Source organism: Aquila chrysaetos, chromosome 21, assembly GCF_900496995.4.
Source record: "Aquila chrysaetos chrysaetos chromosome 21, bAquChr1.4, whole genome shotgun sequence".
NCBI classification, from domain to species: domain Eukaryota; kingdom Metazoa; phylum Chordata; class Aves; order Accipitriformes; family Accipitridae; genus Aquila; species Aquila chrysaetos.
This window is the reverse complement of record NC_044024.1, coordinates 19,004,487-19,032,094: the sequence shown is the minus strand read 5'-3', so window position 1 is coordinate 19,032,094 and position 27,608 is coordinate 19,004,487.

Below are 27,608 nucleotides of genomic sequence, written 5' to 3'. Positions count from 1 at the left end.
CCCCTTTCATAAAAATGTTGAAAATAAAATTACTCATTAAGGATTTAAGAACTCTGTTCAGTGAAATCAGTCAATTTTATATAAGCTAAATATATTAAAGAAATTGGAGTCCCATTGGAGTTGGTGACAAATACTTTCTCTGACTTCATTTAGGATAGAAATTATTAACATAATGCAAGGCAGTGTAACTTAAATGTTCATGTCTCTAGAACCAAGGCAAACATTTGCATTTGTAGATCTACTGAGAGGAATTAATCCACTTCACATCTGCCTAGTAAGTTCTGCTGTTGTGTTAGGTATAATTTTTATTTGGCGAGGGCATGAGGGTACTTATGTTCTGATTTTGTGGAAATTGGAAAGGATTTAGGAAGGCCTGCAGAAAACCCATCCAGTCAGTCTCTAACTGAACGCCACACTTTTTTTTTTTTTCTCCTTTAAGCCCTTAAAGTGAGTACATTTGGCTGTATATCTATATGTTCACTGATAGATTGTCTGAGCATAGACCGATATGCATAGCGTGTATAGCTTTATTTAGTAAATAAGTAAAATGACACTCATTAAATGAATTTATAACAAAAATTATCAAATATTAAAGGCAAGTATATTGGAATAAGCTAGTCCATGTCTAGCTTTATTTCTGTATGGACTGCCACCTACGTACTGTCTAAACAGTTTCACTTTTTGTTTCCCTTCTTAGCATACTCATTTTATTTTTTCTGCATGTTTATTTGAGGACAATTGATGTTAGATTGAAATTCAGCATATTATCTGCATACATACAAATCCCTTGTTGAAATACTATTATTATTTTTTTAATAAGAAAGTGAAGATGCTACCCTGAAGAGAGATAGGCAAAAGCATAATTCAGAGAATGTGGTACGGATTCAGCAAAATATTGCTTAGGTAGGCTAAACTTAGATGGGTGGATCTCAGAAGCACTTCAAGTTTGCAACAGCAGGACATCCTCCACTGGTAATATAATAGTCTTCCATTCTACTCTCTTTCCATAAAAGTGGTCAATCACTCTCCTGCTCTCCAGTCCTTACCCATTGCTCTGCCAACGGCCTTTCCTTTTCGTCCCCTCTCAAAATATTGCTGACCGTCCCCCGAAATGGGGTGAACAAGAAGCCTAAAACACAGTAATGGAATTACACACTTCTGAGACCTAACCTTGTCTTGCAGAGGAAGCCAAAGGTGGTAGACCATCGCAGTTAAGAGACACCCACTGTCAGTGAAGGAAGAGTTGGTATTGGAACTATTACAGGAGCTTGACCCCTACAAATCGATGGGCCCTGACTTTGTCCACCTGAGGGTGTTAAGAGAGCTGGCTGATGTCATTGCAAGGCTGGTCTCCATAATCCTTAAGAAGTCGTGGAGATCGGGGTACGTCGCAGAAGACTGGAAGAAGTCTAATGTCACACCCGTCTACAAGAAGGATTTAAAGGAGGATCCAGGAAATTATAGGCCCATCAATCTTACTTCAGTCCCTGGCAAAGTTATGGATCGAATCTTCCTGGGGGCTATCACAAGTGAAACAAAGCATGTGATTGGGAAAAGCCAGCACGGATTCACCAAAGGCAAATCATGTGTGACAAACCTGATCATCTTCCACAACGAAGTAACCTGCCTGGTTGCTGTGGAGCAAGCAGTGGACGTTGTCTACCTGGATTTCTCCAAGGCTTTCAATGCAGTTTGCTACAGCCTTCTCCTAGAGAAACTGATGTGTTACGGTCTAGACAAGTGATCTGTGCGGTGGGTGGGGAACTGGCTGACAGGCTGCACCCAGACGGTGGTGGTAAATAACCCCTTTTCAAACTGGCACCCTGTCACAAGTGGGGTCCCCCCAGGGATCGATATTGGGCCCAACGCTGTTTAATACTCTCGTAGGTAATCTGGATGATGGGATCAAGTGTACCCTGATGAAGTTTGCCAATTATACCAAACTGACTGGGGATGTGGACACTTCGGCAGGGAGAGCCACCCTGCAGGAAGATCTGGATAGGCTGGAAGAGTGGGCTAACAAGAACCTTATGAAGTTCAACAAGGACAAGTGTAAGGTCTCGCACCTGGGAAAACATAATCCAGGAGTGCAGCACAGGCTGGGATCTACCCAGCTGGGGAGCAGCTCTGTGGAAAGAGACCTGGGGGTCCTGGTGGACAACAAGCTCCATGTGAGTGAACAGTGTGCTGCTGCTGCGGCAAAGAAAGCCAACAGGATGCTGGGTTGCATCAACAAGGTCATCGCCAGCAGAGATAAAGAAGTCATTATCCTACTCTATTCGGCGCTTGTCAGGCCACACCTGGAATACTGTGTTCAGTTTTGGTCCCTGCTGTACAAAAAAAGATGTGGACAGGCTGGAGAGGGTCCAGAGAAGGGCCACAAAGATGATCAAAGGACTGGGAATCTTGCCATATGAAGAAAGGCTGAGAGAACTGGGTTTGTTCAGCCTTGAGAAAAGGCGGCTGAGGGGAGACCTGATCACCACTTTCCAGTATTTTAAGGGGGGGCTACAAAGAAGATAGAGACTCCGTCCTTACAAGGAGTCACATGGAACAGGCGAGGGGTGATGGGTACAAGTTATTCCTGGGGAGATTCCAACTGGACACAAGTGGACAATTTTTCACAATGAGAACAATCAGCCACTGGAATAATCTCCCCAGGGAAGTGGTGGATTCCCCAACACCAGACACTTTTAAGATTCGGCTGGAGAGGGTGCTGGGCCATCTTGTCTAGACCGTGCTTTTGCCAAGAAAGGTTGGACCACATGATCCTTGAGGTCCCTTCCAACCTGGTATTCTGTGATTCTGTGGACTCTTGAAAAGTCATCCATTATAACGCAACCAGGTGCCATGCTTCAGGCTGGGCAGCCATACAGTTAGGCTGCAAAACTTATGCCCATGCATTAGCCAAAAGGAATATGCGTGTCATAGGGAAATTTTAATGGCCAATTTTCTTGATATATTCAGATTTTTTTTTTTTCCTTCCTCTCTTTTCTAGTGAAATATTTATAGTGATACTGATTTCACAAACACATCAGTTTTGTCCCATGCTGGGAAAAGGAGTGTCCTAATGGTTGAGATGTGCCAAAACTATTCCAATATAAAAATGACATGGATGTGGGTAATTGGATGTGAAGAATCACACCCTCTTTCTTTATGTGTGATCTTTACTGGGGAAAAAGACCAACTGGTTAAATGCCAGACACGTTGTTAAAAAATGAATGAGCAAGAAGAACAGAAGATCAAAATAAAAATTTCTTCTATGACAGTGGTGTTTAGTGGGGAAACCAAAGGATTCAGATTCCCATCAGGAGACAGCAGAATGCAGAAGAAGCAGCAGTGATGCTTTTCTTTGAAACACAGTTTTCTGAGAAAACCTTTGGGTTTGTTACAGTCCATCCTCTGCCAGGTTTTACTGAGTTATTGGAATTAACTTACTATCCTGGAGGGGAAAAATAGGTGACAGTTACTCTTGCTTTAGGGAGGGCAAACCTTTGGATTTGGGAGTCAATTCAGAACTACTGAAAGGATAAAGGGAAAATTTTTTCTCCATGGAAAACTGTGCTGTCAGCTAAAAGACAGGCTTAAAGACTATGGTTTCTACTCATACTCTATGGGACAGCTTATCATTAGGTTCTTTCTGTTCTTAATGTGCCCCTCATTTTCTCCTAAGATGTCATTTCAAAGCAGTTTCTTGCTAGCTGAGATTCAAGAAGAGCACACACAGGATTCTGTGCACTGGGGCATATTGAGTTCATTCTCATTAGGTGTTTGCTAAATCTCTATGATACTAAAACAAGTTTCTTGGAATTAATGTGCAGCAGTTATTTCAATTAAACATTTGCTAAAGGCCTTTAATGTCCTTATCGGTAAAATTCAGTGTAAGCCTTAGATTAATTTGTTCATTATTGTGTAGTGCTTTGGAAATACAAACTACTAAATAAGAAAGAAATGCTATTATTTTACTATCTTCTAGATTCTGCAGTACCACGATTACTTTCTGCTAATATTTCTCATCAGTGCTAGAAATGCTTAAAACTTAACTTACCTAACAGTTGAAATACTGATGAACCAGTTATGTGCAGAATTATTTGCATAACTTTATCAGATATACATAATTCTGTGTATCACAGCTCATATTTAGCTCTTAACAAGCTCTAGTATATTTAAAGCTCGACAAAGGCAGATGGAACGATCCCAAGTATAGAAAAGTATGCATCTCCATTTTTTTTTTTTAAAAAGGAAAGTGAAAAAAATAAATCGCACTGACAGTGTCCCAGGGAGATACAAAAGTTTGTGCTGATGTCTAGCAATTTACTGCACTCAGACTTATAACTTTTCAAAACAGTGGTTTCTGGTTCAAAATTTAAGTATCACTTCAGAGCAGAAGGGGAAGAATTTACTCAATTATTTTTTGTTTCAATGTGTGATGCTCATGGGCTTAGAGATTTTGGCCACAGAAGAGGAGCAAGGAAAGTCTCTTTTCCAGATACAGCATGAGCATGTAATCTGTATTTACTGTCTAAGGCCCTAATTAGGTTATCATTTAATCACATATTTAAATACCATTGGTCACAATAGCCCTTAAACAAATGTTTACATTTTGTTGTAAGTATATATGCTTTCCTGAACACACAGCAGTGCCAAAGAAAACTGAGACTTATGCAGGTGAAATGACTCAGCCTGGGTTGCAGAGCTAGGAATCAGTGCTGCAGTATCTCTCCCAGTCTGGCCTGTGCATTAGTTGCTGAGCTACCCTACTTTTGGCCTTTTGAATCTTTAAACTCAGCAGAGGCCTTATGTTGCTCAACAGAAAACTATTTGTCAGGGGAATCACAAGTTCAAGTAGTAGAACTGTAGAATTCTTTAGATATATGCCCGATAATAACCTTTTTCTACATTTTTCTCTCAAGTAATACATGGCTTCAGCAGTGTTTTCATTCCATACAGTTTTCTCAAGAGAGAACAGAAAGTTTATTTCAGCATGAGGTGTTTTTCATTTTTTCTTGGTTACCTAAGACACATCTGTTACATTCATTTGGATCAGTGAATCTCAGAACCAAGCAAGACTTGCATCTTGTACAGTATTTTTAGACTGGTTTTGGCCCACATTTGTAGCCTCCTTGGTTTCAAACTTTGGAGATTTTGTTTCCTCCTGATTTCTGTTACAAGAGCTTCTTCTAACTTCTGTCATTTCTAAATTAATAAAAAAACCAGTGTCCAAGTTACTGTGTTAAATCAGCTCATTAGCAGTTTCACCAATTGTTTCTTTTCTTTCTTTTTCTTTTCATTTTCTTTTCTTTTTTAAGTGTGTGTTTCTATCACTGCTGCCAGCTGTGTCCTATTTCCAAAGCTTCATCTACTAGCACAAAACAGCTTGGAACGGTGAGGTAGATTTTAGGAGATTAAAGATTGCACTGTAATACACTAGACTTAATCCTAACACCAGTAAACTCTTTATGTGCTATCCTCCCCTCAGGATTACAAAGATTTATGTAACCATATTTTTTCACATCCAAAGGAGCTTAAAGGAATAGACATAGATTGTTCTGGGTGTTGAATAAAAGCAGTAAGCCCAGATAAAGTATTTTTGTTCCTCAGATAATATACCAGAATGTAGCATTTTCAAATTGAGTGGTCATAGGAGGCATAGTTGAATGGGGTGAAGGGGGCAGAACAGAGCAAGCACAATTATTCCTGAAAAAGAATAGGTTCACTTGTGAAGTGTGGTTACCCTGGAGTGAATTATCTGCTTTTTTGGCTTTTTAGTTTAAATGGTGTAAGTATAATGAAGAATAGCATCAAATTTGCTGTTTAAAATACATTCTTTTACTGACAGTTAGCCTAGATAGATATCTGACTGCTTTTTCTTTTCTTTTCTTTTCTTTTCTTTTCTTTTCTTTTCTTTTCTTTTCTTTTCTTTTCTTTTCTTTTCTTTTCTTTTCAACACATGAAGATTATTCCTCATTGTGGAGCTGAGCATCTGAACATGAGTACCTTAACTTCCAATCTCAACAACTGAAATGTAACTTTGAGTTTCTTATAATACGGCTGCACCCAGCCACATCATGCTTTGATTTTGATTTCATTTTTTCATCTCTAGTAAATGCAGACATAGTAGGTCTTGCTTTGAGATCCTAAAATGACATGAGAAAGGAGTAGTACATAAATATACCACAATATACATGTCTCTGGTGTAAAAAAAATATTTTCAAAACCCAAAATGTCATGTTTTCGACTTATTCACAATGCTGCTAGCGGTGTTGGCTGTTTCAGACATTGATCCTAGTCTCAGAAATTTATGTTGAACAACTTCTAACATGGCTGAGAGACTCAAGAGTTGCTCTTTTAGTGTTTTGGCCAGCATCCAAAAAAATCAAGAAAAAAAGAAATCAAAACAACGAATCCATTCTTCTTTTTCTAAGTCTTGGCTAAAATCTGACATGTAGTATGCATTTTATGTATTTTTGGGAAACATTTTCTTTGTTAACCTTAACATCTAGCTCCATATAGAAGCTAAGAAATGCTGAATATTAGATTGTTTTATATTCTTATATTGAACATAGTAGCATTATTAATAATAAAATTTTTTACAGAACAAACTAAAAACTCGCTTATGGGAAAGTCTCTTAGTAATAGCATCTTTGCAACAGAGATGAGGACTCCACTGAGGACATGATATATGCTGGTTCATCAGCTTATATAAATCAGCATGATTTGTTTACTGGCATAAATGCAACAATTTTCATAGTCTGAAAATGAATCCCAGAAAGTTAAGAATGTAACAGGTACAATTCTGCAGAAGGCATAGAAAAGTCTAAAGTGTTCTTATCTACATGCATTCATAAAATATGTCCATTTCTGCAAAGCCTACAAGAACTAGCAGAATCTCTCTTCCAAGATTTGCCTAATATCTGGGTGATCTTACTGAAAAAAACAGTAAGCTTTCTGTTCAACTTAGTGGGGAAAAAAAATTTGTGTGTGTGTGACATAAAATGAGGAATATGAAAAGGATGCAGCTAGCAAATATATTTTATGTTAAATGGAGGTAGAAATTGTGTGAGAATGTAATGAGTAAGAAGACTTAAGTGGGCTACAGAAAGAAATTTGGGAAAGCACAGAGACTAGGCATACATACATTGGAAAAAGGAATTTACAAGAGGAGGAGACATCGTCATATAAATGCATTTAGATGCTACATCTCTGTTCCCAATACCCCAGCTTGAAAGCAGTCCAGTAGGCAGGTGTCGAGGCTAACTTAGGCACAGGATGCAGCCTAACTGAGTGCACAGGAGTGTAGGACCATAAGAGATCTCTTTATACGGTTTTCATGAGCATAAACATAGCTTGTACTGTCAAAACGAAAGATGTGTTCTGGGAGTTTTACTCTTCCATATCATACTATAGTTAGGTAGAAATGAGCAAGTGAACGGATATCAATTGCTGATTTCTGCTTGTGGAAGTAGGGAAGTCTCAACCACTGAAGGCAAGAACATTCTAATCTTCTAGTAGATGTGAAAATAAGACAAAATTTATGTCTAAAAAATAAGTACTTTTGGAAAAAAAAAATTCCAATGTTTGCTCTGATCTTAAACTTCACTTACACTGAATTTTTATGTATTCATGTTGTAGTGGTGTGCCTTTAATGTCTATAATAACAGAACTAGAAAAAACAACTATCCTTCAGGTATAAAATTTACTTTTTGTCTAACAGTATTTAATGTCATGTGAATTTTGCTACCCAAGATTTGCCTTTTGTAGTTTTTAGCATTACATATTCAATGATGTAAATGTGTACTAGATTAAGTTTGCCTATCAGTTTTCCAAATCACGTTACGTGGGAAACATACTAGGGATTGTAATCAAAGTTGTTTTACGGCCAGCAATGCATCAAGAGCTGTCATATGTTTTTATGTCTTGCTACTGAGGAAGCTCTTTAAATAACATTATCAGAACCATGAATATTCTAAACACTGATGTTCTTTCAATGCAGATATTTAGCTTAAGCTTTTAAAATTTTAGAGGATGTAACTGTGTGTGTGAGTGGTGATTTGCTGTCTTCAATCCTCTGATGGAAGGTTAGTGTAGCAGTGCGTATCTCTAACTTAGTTTGATTTCTGCTGTTTTCAGGGTGAGTGGAAGACTTTACCTTTTGTTTACCTGTACCATTTTGACATGACTTACCTCTTTCCTCCATGTTTTGACACTATCTTGTCTGTGGAATGACGACTGTATTTTTTTCTTTTTGTGAAGGAATGAAAAAACACTAGGGTCAAATGTGATCTCAGGAGATTATGAGCCTTTTTATTGGACTGAAGAACAATTCAAATGGGGCCTGGCCTGTTAGGGTGATATTTTTCACTACCTGAATGTCTACTGAGAATTTTTTTTATATTAAAAAAAAATGTAGTTTTACCATTAACTGACTTTTAGAGGCATAAAAGAATAATAAAGCAAACCCACTCCCCAAACTCCCACTTGACACCTCCAAAATCAAGGCAATCAGCTGTAACACAGGAAAAAAATTGCTGGCTTATCTCAGTAGATGGAAACATATTAAAAAATTGTAGCTAGCCCTTATTATTTTTAAAAGAAGTAGAGAGACAGGAGAATGTTTGATTTCAGTGCACTTCTTGAATTGCTTCAGCAAAGTGCTTATTCACTGGGCAGAATCACAGGGAAGAAGAAAGGATGAGAAAAAAGCACCTAGTGTACAAAGCAAAGTCTATTTCTATCTGGTATCTCAACATTCATATGGGGGAAAGACAGAAAATGTTTAAGTGTCTTTTGCAACAAAAGGTCATTTCAAAAAGTGGAATTTCATCACCTTTTCAGAGCTACATAGAGCCCTTGGCAGCTGTTCTGTAACTAAATGCAGCGAGATATATGAGATGCAGCACTTAGCATTTTATCAGCCACACAAGAGAAAATAAAAGCATAGTTTGATACTTTAAAAAGTGAGTGAAAAACTGTTTCCATCTTTGGTGATGTCTGACAATTCAAAATATTTGAGAAGTAGCATTCTGCTTTTCTCCTTCATTTTTCTGTTAAAAAATATTATACTGAATGCTACTTTGGAGTCTATGAATGTATTCAACATTATAGGATATACATAGTCAAAGAACTATATTTAAAGAAAAGGAAAAAACGTCATTTGAAAAGTATTTCAGTGTTCACATGTCTTCCTTTTTAGGCTGCATAAATCCTGTATAAACCAGTGTAATCTGCAGGGACGAGGAAGCATTGTCAGGCTAGGTGACCACTGTTTCTTGTAACATGAAGCAACACAGGAAATAATGTAATTCAACAGGAAATGTTGTCAGAAAGAAATGAAAGGAAATCGTTGGTTTCTCTGAACTGTCACTAGTCTGGTCTTCAAATGTTGAAAATCATGAGCAACATATGAATTTGCTTCTGATCTCATTAATGTCAACAATGTTGGGTGTTTTGTTTTGGTTTGGTTTATTTTCCAGTGCAGGATTAGAGGGCTATCTCTCCACAGTCACTAGATTTACATAATTCTGAATCATGGTATCTCAGAGCAGATGACTATAAGCCAGTCCTAAACTTTTTATGATGCTAACCCTATTTTAGACTATCAGTATTTTAGAGTGTTTTTATTGTTGCACTGTACATGAAAAGAAAGGGGAACTCAAAAATACCCATGAAACTCTTAACTGGTATAGAAAGAAAGTACGATCCTTGCAGCGAGAGAGGAGTGTGGCAATAGTAGGAGTACTGCTGGTCTTCAACATAGTAGGTGCTAAAGATAGGATTCTCACATGCTAATACTCAGCTTTCCTACGCATGTGGGGTTTATGGTTTGTGTAGTGCTTTTCATCCAACAATCTTAAAACATTTTACAATTCTTACTTATGACATTTTCATGGATAAAATGGGAAAATAACCCCCAAATCTGTCTACAGAAACTAAGATAAAAAGAAGCTAGTTGAGGAAATTACTGAGCAAGTCAGCAGCAGAAGGAAAATCACAACTTTTTTCAATCACACTGTGTGAAGCACTGAGAGGTGTCTTTGTTGTACTCTTCACTAAAAATTCAGTATCCAAGGTGTCAGAAGAGTTACAGCATCCTGCCTGGCCAGTAAGCAAAGACAGCATTTCATTATGAATTTTAAATGAAAAAAGGAGAGTTTATCTACCAAAGTAGATTATCCACAACTGTGAACTGATGTCCCCACCATGCAGTAGACTTTACAGATACTAAGTTATTCTGCTTGTATTTTACTGTTTGGTGTGTGGGGGGGGTGGTGTCTGGTTTTTTTGTTGTTGTTTTTGTTGTTGTTGGGGTTTTTTTTTTTTTTTTTTTTTTTTTTTTTTCAGAAAAGATAAAAGAAGTGTCAGTTTAATTTGCCTGCTGTTGGGTTTATGAAGTGTATCAGCTTTTCAGTTTTACTAACTTTCCTGTGTGTATATATATAGAGGAATCTTTAGTTATATATTATGTATAATCTATAGAAATATAGAATATTCTATATAAATATAGAAATGTTTATACTATATTTCTAATAGCTCTATAAATATCTAGAAATAGATAAACATATATTTCCTGAGAGAGATTGTAGTGGGAATATGACAATGAAATTATTATGAGCATAAACTACCCATATAATTTTAAAAAGTGAATGGAACAGCTTTATATGAAGAAATTTTGAACTTAAAAGGTTGGAGTATTTCTACTGTGTAAATCTTAGAAAAAAGCTGATGTATTCCCTTCCAAACAGACATTTATCTCTAAGGAAGAAGCCGGGACTAACAGAAGCCTTCTAAACTCATTGGGTTTCTATGCCTCATTTTCAGAAGGCCGCCTTCTGCGCTAGACCTTACCTTCTGGGCTGATGCTGTTGAGTCACCCACTTGTACTGCAAATGTGATCAGAAAGGGTACTGATGCCGGGCTTAAATGTGTGTGTTGATGAATTGGCTGGAGTGATTGGCAGCTTGTTGCATCTGCTGATGCCTGGCATTTGGGATTTTATTTTGCTATTACTTGTCAAGCAGTAATAGAGCACTAGCAGAGAGAGCAATGCCATCAGCAGAGCAGCAGAGAACTGGGAAAAGTGGAGGTATCTTCTGGGGGAGTTTAGTTAGCTGGAAAATGTTGGGACCTTGGCAATGCAATGGCCTGAAGACCTTCAGGTGCTTGAAAAACCCTTCAGGGTTTCTGACAGATATCATGGCTTGATCAAAGGCTAATTCCATGCTGGCCATATATTCCACAGAAAAATGGGATTTCCTTGTGCTTTCTCTGGATATTGTTTTTTTCTTTATGTTCTCTCTTGCATCTATAGAAAAGTACCTCAGAGAAAATGTTCCAAGTAATGATTCACTCTCTTATGCTTTAGTTATCTGAAAAGTGAATGGAATCTCCCTAAGTAGCAGATTGAGATGTTCCTCTACATTTTAAAAGTACAATTCATAGGAAGCTTTATTAAAAGGCTGTGCCACAGCATAGTTCAGTTATCTATATCATCATAACATCACAGGACAGGAAAGGTTTCATTTCTTTATTTAATTGGAAATGCACATAGAAGAGATTGCCACTAAAACATCATCCATCTGCTTATATTACTCTTTAAGGGATATTGTAAATCGTGCTTCACATGCTGTAAGATTTTATAATATTGCATGCAATTTGCTACATAACATTAACACTTCCAAAAATGTTTTTAATGTAGCCTAATTTTTAATATATAGGTCTTCTAAGCATCTCTCTTTTTTTCTTTTCTCTCCCCCCCCCCCCCTTTTTTTTTCCTAATTTGGAAAGCTCCTTCAAACAGAGATGTGTTAGAGACATTTAGAATGTCACTCTGGGTTGATTTCACCATTGTATCTAGGTCAGGCAAGTTACATCAGCAAGTCCCTTAACCTCCCTCTCTGTGCTGAATTTTTACTGTGCCCATGATAAATAACCGAGTTTAAACTCTCAGGCTCTTTTTTAGGCATTCAGCATACTCCAATATCACTTAGGTGATAGTGATTTCTAGGACGAAGCACATGGAATGTTCTCCAGAAAGAGTTAAACTCATTTATTCAGCAAACGGATCTTCTCTGGGAATAGTGCTAGACTGTGGGACAAATTCCCACAAGAGATGAGTGTCATTACAAAGCTTCCACTCCAGATGCAGGACGTGCTTCTTCAATCTTGCTTTTTCTTAATGCAAACTCAAAGTCCAATGTGTGCAAATTAATTTCAATCTAGAAATAAAAATCTAATCCAAACATTTTGTCTTGTGGGCAATAAAGATGCTATTAAGTTTGCCTGCTGTAATTGTGGAAGATGTTCAGGACCCCAGTTGTGTCCATTTTTGAACATACATCAGATGTAATAAGTGCTGTCAGCACTACTCTCAAATTGTAGCAGTCTGTTAAAAAAACTAACTAAAAAATGGCTGTTTCTTCATTGTTGTTGGCAAAAATAGGGGTCAACACTGAATAGTCAACAACACAGAAGTATTAGGGCAATGGAAAAAATTCACCTGTCCTGGATTTGTAGCTTCCAAAGTGAATAGCACTGAATACTTCTCAGTCTTTGTTCTAAAAAAGAGAGAATTGTAAGGCTTGTACTGTCTCCAGTGCTGCCACACTGCCAACAATTAAACCATTCATTTAGAACGAAAGTCAGGGCAATAGCTCAGCTGTAGTAAATCTAATAGTGCAAGTTTGCCAGGTCTTTTTCACTGTATTGATGAATCTTCTATAAACCTAGATTAATTTAACTGTATGACTGTATTTAGCCAGGAGGTGATAGTCTTACCTGCTTTAGCATGGAGACATTTAATTGCTTTCCCCCAAAAGAAATGTTGTAAAATGAAATATAACCCTTATACACTACAGGTAGTATGTGATGATAATCCCCCCCCCCTCCAACATCACCCATTTGACAGTAAAGATCTAGCCTTTCTGCTCTTGAATTATCCCCTCAAAACTGCTTGAGGAAAGAGGTTCATGTTAACCTAAAGTGCTGAAATTGTCAGACAGAGCCCATTGAAATGACTGTGGTAAAATGAGCTTCAGTGATCTGATGATTCATCTTAATCAGTTGCCTAGTCTCGTGTATAAAATTGTCTTTCTCAATGATACATGTGGATAATACAGATAAAACATTATTCTCACCAGATACTGCATAATTAACCATGCCCATTTATCTTCTCACACACATGCAAATCATTAGTAACAACTGCAAAACTCAGCTGAGAGCCAGTTTAGAAAAGAAAACAGAGAAATCAGTAAGAAAGCTCTTCAGCTGAGTCCAAATACCTTTAAGCCTGAATACTAGTTTTAAGAAGACCTTTGTAGATATCCATATATTTGTTGTCATATATGTACAAGTTGAAAATTTGTATCCTAACAAAATGATAGCTATTTGATCCATTAAGACTTCTAAATGTCTGGCAGGTGGGGGGGGGGTTGTTGTTTGGTTTTTTTGTTGTTGTTTTTTTTTTTTCTTCTCTGAAAGAAATAATTTGTCAGCCTTTCAAATCAACAGTCATAAGAGTTGTGCTGGAAGCTAGTTGACTTAGAAATTCATTTATTACAGATGCACATTCTTAGTAATTAGATTAACAGATGTTATTAACAGGCTTTGGGGTGTTGATATTCTAATATCTCATGAGATGGCAAGACAGTTCCATCTGCTTCTGAGTGCCAAGATGAGTAGCAATGCTTACTTCTAAGCTCATTATCCTCCACGATAGAAATTCTTGACTCTCCTAGTGTTGTCTGAATGTTAGTAGTAGTTTTATTAATGAGCAATACCTATACAGCATAATGTGTAACTTACGAATTATGGTGGCAGAGCAATTTTTATGTGATCACAGCTTGTGTGTTTCACATGCGCAGCAAGTCAAAATCTGTTGTATTGCTGTGCAGGATTAACATATCTCACGCATAATGAGATGATTCCTTTTCTATGTACAACTAAGAGAAATGAATGGAGCAATTCTCTTTTTATGGGCAATGATAAGTAGCCCACCAAATATCTCATATCTTCATTCATATAAGAATCAGTCAAAACAGTTGTTCCAGTCTTGAATAGTTCGAAGCTTCCGAAAAATTGTTTAAAATAATTGGGGTTTATTACTGTAAAACATTGGAAGAGTTTGTTGTAAGCACAATATTGAGAATTCATAAAATCTAAACTATTAGTAATCACATTAGAACAATTGCTTCTAGAAATTGACATGCAATCCAGGAGTAAGAAGGTAATTGATTGTGATTTACTTATTTCGTTCTTAAGCATCTCTATTGTATTTTTAGTTGTGTTGCTAGTGTATATTCCAAAGGTTTTACTAAATTGGGAATGTTTATAAATTGGCTGCAAGTTCATATAGTCCAACTAGTTGATTAGAATAGAAGTTATTTCACTAAGATATGCAAAGAGATTGCTAGGTGTTTACTTTCCCTATTGAGTACTTAATACTACCATGTTTTATGAACTTTGTCTGCCCTTATTCAGTTCAAGGTATGAAAGATGAGTTTCAAAGGTGATTGAAGAGAAATTGTTTGTAACTTGCACTTTTCCTTCAACACTTTCTACTTGACAAGCTTAGACTTATTCTCACTTGCTGAAGCAGGGCTTATTGATTTATACAGATCACTTCTGAATTAACAGAAACATAAGAAGCCTGGGCTGGTGTTTGTTTACATGCCGGGGCATCCTGGTTTAGGAAGAAGAACAACTTAAAGTGCATATTAATATTGCATATTTCTACTTCAAATAAAGCACTTTCTTCTAGCATCTTGGCACATAAATTGTACTAGCACCGTTGCCTTAGATTAAGGCTGCCTGACATCTGACATTAGATTCACTGATGTGTAACTTTCCACCACCATACACATTACCTCTGCATTTGTCCCTGTGCTTAATCAGAATGAATCAATCAGAAGTATTTTTTCTGATGCATAAGTTACCACAGCCATGACTTTAGCAGGTTCTATAGAGGTCACAGTGAAGAGTGGAGGTTTGTCCATAATAAGCCTTGCTTGAGTTATTATTATAGCTATCTTAGAGTGCTGTAATAAATGTGAGTGAGTATGTGGATGTGAAATAGCATACTTCATTGCAGTTTCATTTTGTTTCCCAACCTTTGGAACAAAGATTTCCTCATCCAAAATAACTTTTGTGTACCTTTTATCACATGCAGAATAAGAAAAGTTTACCTTGCTTCAGCTCAAAGAGTAAAAAGAATATTTCAGGATGTCAGACAATCTAAAACTCACATGAGAAATCTCTCTGGTGGTAATACTCAGCACTCAAACTGTTACTACACTTTGCTGAAGAGCGTTCAGACCTTTCTGAATTAGATTGTGCTCTTTGAAAAATGTGAATCTATCTGGATTGATGGTACGTTTATGTGTACATTATCTTTGCCTGTGTACTCCAATGGGGCATCTGTCTTTAATCTCCCAGAACTTTGACAGTGTGTCTCATAAGCATACAAATTGAGCAAGTTTCTTTTGCAAACTAATCAAGTTCCCGCTGACAACCTGAGCCATTTTTCTATTTTAAGTGTGATAACATATTCATCCTCCTCTATCAAGTCATGACTAATGGATAAGCATATTAACATCTTTTATATGTTATTATCCAGCCTCTGATAATCTATGGGAAATAGAAAATACAGTTTTTAGTGGTGGAATCTGTGATGTTCCTTCATTAAACAATTAAAAGGAAGTGGAGAGCACATGGAATGCACTAAAATGCGCTGTCAGCTGCTAAACTAATAAGATGTTTATGATCTGTATAATAGCCTAGCTATTATTCTTATAAGTTGTTGACTGAATGGATGATATTTCTATTAAAAGTGGTACTAATATTTGGTGTTTTTATCCTTGCAACAGTGCTGTGTTCATAAAAGGCATGTCTGACTCTGCTTTAGAAAAATAGCTTGGAACATGAGAGTAGTGAATGCTTAGAGAACACCACCCGATCCATGGCTAACAAGTACTACAGGAGTGTGTGTGAAGAGTAAGCCTATTAAGGTTCTCCATTTTGACCTATGCGTTATTCTGTATGCTTGTGATTTCTCTGACTGAGGCCTTGAAACTGCAGTCATCTGCCTGTGGGCGTACGTCTGTATTAGTGCATAAATCCCTGACTTTAAAGGTTGTAAAGTTGGAGGTTCGTTGGTTGGTTTGTTTGTTGGAAGGTTCCTGTTTTGCCAGTTTAAGCTTCAGAGCCTTAAGTGACTGACTGCATTTATTGCTTCAGTGGGAATTGTGAACAATCATGTGTCTTGGCTTCAGGCTTTGAGACCCGTATCATGCACTTAAGTTAAGGCTATGTTTTCATGGCAAAATCCAGTGCCATATGAGTGACATCTGAGCTGGCCTTGACACACGTACAGTGCCATGGGGTTCTGCATAAGGTCATTTACCGTTCCAGTACGTGGAAGCTTTTTGAGTGCCTGTGGTTTAAAAAACATAATGTGCCTCCTGATTTAGCTTGATTTCTCTACTGCACCTAAGGTGGATGAAACTCAAGGCAGACAAGCAAAAAGAAAATCTTCAGTGTCTACCGATGGGGAGATAGATAATTCAAGGAGAATAGGCTGGGGATAGGCAAAAGTTGCTGTTATCGCTGGGTGTTAGTAAGGGATTTAGAGAGCTGAATGCCACATGCGTAGCTATTGACATTAGACCAGTTTTTTCCTAATACAGAAGGTAATCTGGAAATATATTGTGCATATTTGACTTCTTATCAATATAACACCTGAACTTTTCAAACTATATATAGCGCTCTCATTTTTACTAATGCAATAACTTTAACATGGGTTACTGGGCGAGGCACATGCTAGTGGGTTAAGAGAATTAACATATTTCCAATTTTTTTCTAACCTGTTTTTCCATAAATTATTTTGTCAGCATGCCTGAAAGATTTGGGGTCTGTTGTTCTTTGTTATAGTTTTAAAGAACTGATTTTTTGGTTTTTTTCCATTTGTCTTAAATTTTTCTGGGTGTTACCCTAAGGTAATATCAGTTGATATTATTGCTAGTGAACAGGCTACTACATAAAACCTTTAGTGTGTCACTGTCTTCAAGCAGTTACAGCTGATCCACTACCTTAAGCAGTGGTTGGTTCAAGTTATTTTAGATTTACGGGTTCCCTGTTCAGCTGCAATTTATGACCACATTATTTCTCTAGCACAACCTTTAGTAATTTCCTAGACTTAAGAAAACATCTGTGAAACTGGCAAACGTGTGTGTGTGTGGTGGGATAACTGTGTCTGGTTGCCAGATGCCCACCCAGCTGCTCGCTCACTTCCCCTCCTCAAAAGGACAGGGGAAGAAATTAAGATGAAAAACCTAATGGGCTGAGATAAAGACAGGGAGATTGCTTACCAAGTACCGTCATGGGCAAAGCAGATTCAACTTGAGGAAAATTAATTTAATTTGTTGCTAATTAAAATAGATTTGGCTAATTAGAAACAAAGACAAAAACTAAAACGCCTTCCTACTTCCCCCCCCCCTTCTTAATTCCGAACTCCTCCACCCTCTCTGGCGCGCCTCCCCCCTCCTCCCGCCCGGCCCTCGGCGCGGCAGGGCTGCTCCTCACGCTTCGCCCCTCGCCGCCCGTCTCGCCCTTTCCTCAACACGCCTTCCCCTCGCCGAGGGGCTCAGCTGTGCCCTGCGCCGGAACCCGCCGGAACCGGCCGGAACCGGCTGGAACCGGCCGTGTCCGGCCCGGGGCAGCCCCTCGGCTCTCCTCAGAGGGGAGCCTGCCGCCCCGCGGCCAGCGCCTGCGCCCCGGCGCCCGGCGCGGTGCGTCGCGTCGCATCTGGAGGTGCTCTGGCATGGTAGGAATCTTCAAATCACCTCACGCCTCTGCTGCTGTGACTGCGCAGGTAACTGTTGACAAAGCAGTAATATGGGTTTTACATGGAGCTGTGGTAGGGAAAAGGGTTAAAGCCTTGGCTATGAATTTCAGGTGTCTACTGATAGCAGAGGAAGAGTCAGACAAGGAACGCCTGGGTCCAGCCCGGCCCCGGGCCCCGCAGGGAGTACGCTTTCCCCTCGTTTTGGCCTTGCTGTCCACACGGCTTCCAAAGTGTCTGGAAAGCATCGGTCTGCAGCGCTGAGATTCAATGCTGCTACGAGCAATTGAAAACAAGAACCTGTACAGGAACAGGTCTCCAAATAACCCTGAAGAAAAAGCAACGTAACCCATCATATTCAGTGAGACACAGAATGTTGAAATCAGAGGCCAAAATTATTTATAACAGTGTTTATGCAGAAATCCTGCTACAGGTTAAGGTATCAGTTACGAAATTGCATAGTAGTCTAAGTCTTCTCTCTGTATTACAATATTGGCCAAATAGCTGACTGTTCCTAAAAACACTTGTCATCCTCTGAAAGGATAGAAGAAAGGTTACAACTAACTCTAAAATGGAGTTCTGGGAATATTTCCACTTTTTTCCTAAGCACAGAGAAGATTGCTTCCTGGGAAGTAAAGGTGATTTTCAGCACTAGTTCTGGGAGGTTGTATAGCCTTACATGTAATATTTCTAAAAATGCTCAAACATCTTAAAAATGATAAAGACAGACAGAAAAATTAGATTAGATTTTTGAGACCAAAATGGTGGAGTATTGCAGACATAAAATTCATCTTTAATTTGAGGGGTAGGCTGTAGGTTGTACTGACAACCTTAAAAAGCACTAAATTATCTCTAATTTAGGTGAGAGTATTGGAATTAAAATTATGATTTCCACATTTTTGTTTAATTGTGAGGAATGGAGAAATGCAGCCTTTCAAACTGCTGACTTCAGGAGCGAGAGAAAACTGGTTATGCAGCTTCAAATGAATTTGGTTACATATGTGGAGATGATGCATGCATATCACCTAATATGCACACCATATATTGTATTTCTTTCAGCCAACTGTAACATTTCTCTCTATAAATACAGTAAAATAATTACATGCTGCTATTAAAAACCTCCTATGAAATAACAATTGCATATCTTTTTTCTTTACACCCTGAAGGCTATGATAAAAAGAATACCATAATTATTGAAATGGCTTTAAAGAGGTATAAGTAGTGAAAGAATTTTAAATCCAGTCTTCCTAGTTTGGAGCTGCAGATAATATGACGGCAATTGATGTAATTTAATCATAAAAACACTGCGTCTGAAATATGGACACAATTAGATAGACCTATCTAGCTGAGATCAGAATCGTAAAATGCAATTCATCATAAAATGCCTTCACTTGTATTTGCACCTTTGAAACTGTTCCTTTTAGGGATTGGAGGAAAGCTGAAAATCAGACTCAAAACCCTAGAGCTTTCTTATTGCTGCAGAGAGATAGAATTATCTTAGCTATAACTTGTTTTTTCTAAGCTATGAATAAAAATGAAATAAATGAAATTAATGAAAATGACATGAATAAAAATCATGTCTTTCTGATATTTAGACAATTTACCTAATATTCAAAGAGCAGTTGCTAAATAAGTATTTTCAGAGCAGTGCATCATTTTCTATATGAAAGTAATAATAATTAGTAACTGTCCTGGTAGATGACTGTGTTTGGTAGACCTTTATCATTCATATTGGCAAAATAATTCAGTCTATCTCCCATTTTTTGATAGACAACCTAGGCTTTTAAGCTGCATGAGGAAGAATTCCAGTTAAGCAGATTGGATTTTCGAAGTTCCAAAGCCTTAGTTTCTCGTAATGTATAATGCAAGTATTTTAAAGTGGGTTTTTGAGTATTAAGCATAAAGTTTATCAGTGCATGCAGTCAGGATCCTTACTGTAAAAAGGACCTTAAAAATTGCCTCATGATATGAAAGTGTTAATATCAAAGGGCTGATTTTAGCTGCCCTTCAGTTAAAAGCAAAGCAAGAATAGGGCTTCCTAACAATAAAAATAATGAACAATTAACAAGCAAAATCACAATTTCACAGGTAGTGGACCATCTAAATGTATTCAGACTTTAAGAAAAAGAAAGACTGCATTAAGTTTTAATCAAATTTCACAGCTGCTGAAATATATTCATGCCATATTTGACTGACAAGTCTAACACAAATAACCCAATCTATGAAGAAAAGTGTTACATTTAAGGTCAGGCATGTCATTTTCATCTACCTGTGTTGAAAATGCATAGCCCTGAAAGGCTGTGGCTATTTCCAAAGGATTCTATTCATTTCCTTTATCAACTTCATTTTAATCTACTATCCATACCAATGCTTCTCCAGAGGACTAAAATGAGTTTGATGAATGCTATTACTTTTTTGAGAACACAGTGATAATTCCTTACCTTTTATTTGTATGTTATTTTCTTGTCTTCACGTATTTAGAGATTCGTTCAGCTTACTTTGTCTATCAACCAAATTTCAACTGACTGGAAAAGTCACTACAACCCCATAGATCATATAGAAAGTTTTTACATTTTTATGTTGTGTTCCTTTGGTTGATATCAGTATTCCTTTCAGTAAGCTTTGTTGGTGAGTTGGCTTTCATGGAAGAGACTGATATATTGTACAATGGATCATTGGAGAGGAAAACAGAAGAAAAATGGGTCTTGGTATCAGCTGAGACAAAACAGATGCTAAAACAATGGGAAGATCTTGACTCAGTCTGCCTAACAGTCAGCAGCTTATTGAGTTTACATAACTAAAATATTTCTCTCAGAATTACTAGGAGGAAATTAAAAAGAATACTTGACTTGTACAGGTGATATCTAGATTTGAACAGTTAAAGATGACGACTATTCTCTAGATATCTGGAAACATTTTTCAGGCATGGACTGTTGCTAAGAAGGAAGAAATTTCAAAAAATACTTTTGAAAATAAAGTACTGGGGCAATGGAAAGGTGGTTGGAAGGCATGATATGCAGAAGGAATATCTGATAGAGGATTGTGGGAAGATGTAAATGCGCTAACTGCAGTAAAATTCCACCATTGTCCCCCCACAGTGGGACTTGTAGTTAGGACGAGAGATGACAGACCCTCTAAGTATTGCTTGGAAATCTCCGGCTCGAGTGCTGGCTTGTGAGTGACAAAAAAGAACGTGGCATAATAATAATGATGAGCAAGACGATAGAGCTCTTAATTAATGACTTTTTGCCAGTAACAGAAATTATTTTGGAAAGGCTAAATTTGCCTAGAATTGAAGTATGATATTTTCTTAAATTACGGGACGGAATAAATAATTTACTATTCTTTAAATTTTCAAACTATCAATTTTTCATAAAATTAGTTTCTAGGTGACATCATTAATATGCCTGGTCTGTTCTGTGGCATGTCTGAAGTTCTATGTCCTGTGCCATGTACAGGTCCTTTACTAATAATCTGGAATAATAGTATTTGTTAAGCTACTACAGTTTCTTTAATATTCACATGGGACATTCTCAGCCATGTCTGAAGGATTGGGTAGAAAGGTTGAATCTGATAGGTGATAAAAGAAACAGTAGAGTAAGGAATTCTGCGCAAGTCAGCTCTGTATGTACAATTGATTAGTGTCCAGAGTCAGATTTCAAGAAAAAAGCACTTGTGAGATGAAGGAAGAAATGGCTAGTTGGATGCTGGAAAATGCTTAATAGGGCTAAGGTAAATACTTAAATTTGTAAAGCTTTCATATGAAGTTACTTATATGTCAGAGAGGCACTGGAACACCAAGGAATTTTTCTGAAGTAGTTATATGCATATTCCTAACTAAATTTTTGTGATAATTATGTGAGACTTGTGTAGTATAACAAAAACATTTGGTATAATTGAGGTCATTAATTACTGAAGAAATTTTAAGTTATTTAAGATTTGATGCCAGTATAAGCAAGTTCACTGTAAAACCCATCTGATTGTACTAAACTCATGTTCCGGTAGATTAAACCTTTGGGCCTGAAAAAATATCATCCAGGTATGCTAATGATGCTTCCAGCAGTAAGGAATAATGTTTTTCATCAAGTTGAGCTCTATGTGTTTTGAGGTTTTTGTTGGGTTTGGTTTTTTTGTTTTGTTTTGTTACATATGTCAACACATATCCAAGGCGTAAGGTATCTTAAAAACCTTTGATTCTCAGTATTGCAACTTATACAGCCAGGCACAGAAAGCTACTGAAGTGGGTGCAGGAGTGCCTATCTGGATCATGTTACAAAATCAGGTCTTCTGTTTTATAGGACCTTATTTAATAGATATCTGCAGCAGCCAATGGGGCAACAGTAAAATACAATTTTTCAAATATTTTTACATGTTGTTACATTTCCACATCAGTTAATGTTGTTTTCGGGCACTTGTGTTGCCTGGTCAGTGGCTGTGCTTGAAAATAAGAAATACAGGAAATAGATGGTAGTCTGGTTTTCAGTATGCTTTCCTTGATTTTATGATCTCTTTCCCTAGTCTTTCTGATTCCTTTAACAGTGGCTTAGAGAAACTTCTTACACATCTTTTTACTATATTTGAGTTTCAGAACAAATATTGCCATAATGAATGCACAAAATAGTGTGTCTATGCATTGACTAGGAATTTTTAATTTCATACAACATTAGCAGCTTGCTGTAGTAAGTCTTCAGACATTGCATAGCTCAAAGGTACTGAAGCAGAGAAAAAAAATATATACTTCTGTTTGAAAAATTAGACAAAATGCCCATGCCTGTGTCTGTATGTAGCCATGAAGGTGAAGAAGGGTCTCTTAATAGTAAAATTTATATTTTGTGCTTATAATATGGCAAATATATTACTTCATTGTCAAAACCACAACCCTCCATATAGTTCAAATAACAAACAGTGACTAGAAAGAGTATTACAATTGTCTTGTGTTATACATTGCTATCCCTTTTTTTTGGGGGGGGGGGGGGGAGGGAGTAAAAAATTAAGTGAGTTGATAGTAGTGAGTTTGTAGGCATGAAAGATGGAAAGGATTCATCTTATTTCAGGTGTCTATGACAAGCATGAAATCTTCAAGAATTAAATGAAGCTGCCACCAAGCTGCTCCTGGCAGGCCCTTGTCTTTGCTTAGCTAGCCACTGGAAAGTTTGTGGTTAGATGACTTATGTGGTCCACTCAGGATCTTCCAGCATCAAATAGTCTTCTTGTTCACTTGACCTCTCTTTTGTTCTCATGAAAGGTTACATTTTATAATTAAATATTGTGTTAAGGGAAAAAAACCCCAAACTTTAAAAATATTTCTATTGATTGGAATAATTCCCAGACTCAAATATTAGTGAATTTTACCTGCAGTGTTTGATGGCAGATGGGTTTGTTTATAACCACCTGTTCTATCTGAGTCAGCAGCTGTATTTGTAAACTAGTAATACAGTATTTAGTAAATGGCCAGCTTTCTGCACTGATTTCAAGGTATTTGGGCTGAAAATCCTTTCCCTCTGAAAGTAGTAATGATGATTTATGTAGATTGCTTTATTTAGTTATGTACATAGCTACCATTTTATTCCTCCAAAATAGGGAGACATGTAATGTTATAACTTAGCCCTATCTCAAAGCAATTAAAACAATCTCTATTAAGCTTAGTCAATGCCCATTAAAATTATTTCAGACATTTGCACTTTGCTGGATTCTTTCTTAATGAGCTTGGGAAAAAATGATAAATGATGAGATGATAAATCCATTAAACTAGATATGTTCACACACTACTCTTACTAATTCATTGTATGTTTTTACCTCCAGGCTATTCATATCTTTCTCAGTAAATACCTTGTAATTTTCAGAACTACTATAACTACTATAACACTGTTTGTATACTGAGCCAGGACAAAAGTTGATTTTCTTCATTTAAACCTTGTACAAAGAAGTCCTAAGTGGCTTCATTAGAAAGATGAACTGATAAGAATAGAAAGATGTTAGAAAACTAAGAGATTTTATAAGACCTGTAGTAAACTGAAATTAATATTAAATTAAATGAATTGATTCTATGACAAAATAATAGTTTATGTGAATAAGCACTCATTAAATGGTATGTGCTTATTACTGTGAGAATTTTGAATACAAAGAGCCAAGTTTTTGCTTTTAATTAGAAATGTTTTCAGAACTTTGTGTGTCCTCAAGTCTCTCAAGGAAATATCTTGTAGAATTTGTTAGATATAATTTTTAAAAGATATTCTATGCTATACTATAAAACTTGGTTTAGAAAGTGAATACAGTATTGTGAGTGTACATATAGCAAGGACATCTTGTGCATCTGTTGTCTAAGGTGAGGAATTCTAGTCTGTTTAATTGGTTTCTTGTTTGGAAGCAGTTCTGCATTGTTCATTGGCATTATTTACTATTTCTTTTTTATTATTATTTTTTATAATTTTGCTGAGTTGTGGGGACAGAGCTGCATGCAGCATTCAAGGTGCAGGCTTATCACATAGTTATATGGTGGCATAATAATATTTTTTTGTCTCTGCAATACAATTTTTTTCTCCTAGTAAAGCAAATAAAGTCCCTGAAAAGACTGAGGTATGAGAGATGGTAACATCATGAAACAACAGCTGAAATCCATGTATCAGACATTATAAACTGCAAAGCATGGTAAAGAGTTTCACAGTTTCTGTCCCCAGAAAACTGTTGAACAGGAGTAGTTAGTGACTTTAATGGAAAAGAAGGATCCTCTCGATGCTCTTTAGCATATTGTTAGAAAGTTGGCTTGGTGCTGAGAACTGCAGTGCTAAAGCAGAGGGTCCAAAGGTGCACTGAAAGCTAGAGTGGTCTCACAGTTTCTAGGCTTCTAACTTCAGAAGATGTTTTTGTCTGACTAACGAGACCTAACATGGACAAAAGTACAAATGGTCAGAGGAACTTCTCCTGGTGGCTAGCATGTAAAATGCCCAGAGATCCTACTGTAAGTGAACCAGCCACTCTGTCAGAAGCACCAAGAGATGCTAGAAATTCCCAGTTCTACTGAGATTGAAAAAGACATCTTTTATTGAAGGATTTAATATGTTTATATTAATTTATCATGAGAGATTCAGTTTGTCTGTTCTGTGGCTGCCATAGCTTTTAGCAAAGAAGGATTAGTTTGCATAAACAACAAAAAGAGTGTCTCTTACTGAAATAAAGTATTTTCTCTCCTTTTCCTTAGATCTTGATTTGCAAGATGACAGAACGTTTTTGCTACAATATCCGTTCCATATTTAAAAGCACTGGATTAATAAGCAGAAGTATCGTAGGGAACTAATGAACAGAATTAAAAAAAAACCACAGCAAAACCAGAGGGTTCTTCTGGGAAGAAAATAATTCTAAAATTTCTAAGAGTTGTCTATATTCATTTTCTAACTAAACATATCCAAGAATAGTGGTGGCTGGGATAATCTAAACTATCCTGAGAAATTATTCCAAAATATCAGGAAATTATGGCAATACTAGGGAGGATTTGCTGTGATATTTAATTTAGGTGGACATAAGTATATGTTCTGTGAGTCAGAAAAATAAAAACTAGCAGGAGGAATGGACTTTCATGGAGTAATAGTAACCTACACCACCTTCTGTGGGTTTACAGAAATTGGAAACTGCATCAATGAATAAGTAGATATAATTTTACTTTTACTCCTAGTACTTTGATAATATAAAGAAAGAAATTTCCAAAGCTTGCTTTAGCTTCCTTTTGAAAATTTGTGCACAGTCATATCCAGGTCACTCAGACACAGATGCATGGTAATATATAATAAAAACTTGCATTATAGAAGATCTTTAATGTCAGGCTTTTTTCTTTAACTTCCTTGGAGAAGGGAATTCTGAAACTGTATTGGTTTCTACTCCAAGGAACTAGCTGCATTTCAAATTGCCAGAGCAGTTCAGGTGAAGCAGTAAGTGATTGCAGAGATCTGAGTAGTAAGTACAACCCCCCTATATTAAGGACAGAGGTGGGTGATGGCTGCTCTGGTAGGTCCATGGCACCAAAATGCAGGGAGCAGGCAAAAGAACAGATGGCTCCTGAATGCTCAGTTTTTTTATATAAAAGTGGTAATGAGGATAGGTTTGCAAAGCAGAGAATGTCCTTGGAAGCATGTGAATTCTTCACCCAGCCTCTTTTCTTTTTCAGAAGGGTGGCAGGATTGAAACTTTGGGCTTCCTAGAGCTGCAGGTTACCAAAGAGCTAGAAGATTTGGGTATTTTAAAATCCTAGAGATGCTGATCCCTCTTGGCTCTTGGTTTAAAGGCCAAACAAATGGAGCACCTGCTAGTGCTTGTGCTTTTTGCCAGAACAGTAGAGACAACGTCTGTGCCCATCCAGGGCTAAATATCTCACTTCAGGGAATACAGCTCTTGAAGCCAGTCAGCAAAGCAGAATTCATGCATAATAGAAACTCATCTCTCAAAGATACAAAAAAGGGGTCGTAGAGAAGAAATGGAGATCTAAAGGTGCCATCTAAAAGCAACAGACAACAACATTTTTCAGCTCAAACTGAGCAGTTGAGAGTATCAGAGGCAAAAGTTCTTTTGTAACTGCATTAGATGATGCAGAAGAGAGCGAGCTTAGGGTGAACGTCTGTGAATACCCCTGGATAAAACATTCTTAATCTCATTGTTCTGGCATATAAACACATATATATGAATTAAGTGAATACACTGGTGAGGCTACAACTGGAACACCGTGTCCAGTTCTGGGCTCTCCAGTTTGAGAGCGACATGGACATACTGGACAGGTCCAGCAAAAGGACAGGAACATGACTGAGGGAGTGGAGCATCTGACATACTGGAAGAGGCTGAGAGCTGGGGTTGGTTAACCTGGAGTTGGAAAGGCTCAGAGGGATCTTATCATTGTGTCTACATACCTAATGGGAGATTGTAAAGTGTCGAGGCAGGCTCTTCACAGTGGTGCTCAGTGACAGGAGAGGAGTCAACTGGCACAAACTGAAATATGGGAAATTCTATTTAAACAAAAGAAAGCAACTTTTTTTTTTTTTTTTTTTTTTACTGTGATGAGGGTTGGACACTGGCATAGGTTGCCCAGAGAGGTTGTTGAGTCACCATGCTTGGCGATATTCAAAACCTGACAGGATACAGTCCTGGGCAACCTGCTTTAGGTGACTGGATGGAGTAGGTGATCTCCAGAGGCCCCTGCAGACCTCAACTGTTCTATGATTTTTGGATAATGTGGCCCCTTGGACAGAAGTTGAATTTGTATAAATTCAGACCATAAGTAAATTTTTAAGTGAAGGCAATTAATTGTTAAATATTTGCCAATGATCTTGATAAATTCTACAGCTGTGAAGATTTTATGCCAAGAATTAAATTTTTTTCCCCAAAAGTGAACTTTAGTTCAAACATAGATATTGAACTTTTTTTGAGCAAGTCAAAACCTTTCAAGGCTTCTCAGCTGGGTAGGATTGAATGTTGTCACCTTAAGATTAAGAATAATATACCTTTTTAGAAAGAATTATATTCCTGCTTCACTATTTGAAATTTAATTTTAAAATTATATAAATATATTTTTATCTGCAATTATATAGGCTATCCCTGCAAGGATGACACTGAAAAACATTAATCTGGTTAATTAAACTTTAACTATGTCTTAACACATTTACATGTAGTGAAATCTTTCCTAGGTAATGGTCTTAAAGCTAGCAGTAAAGAAGATTGTAAAACCTGCAGAAAATGCTGTGTCCTAAGCTCCTAGACTAAGACCAGTGTTTTATTTAAAATCATCAAAGCAAAG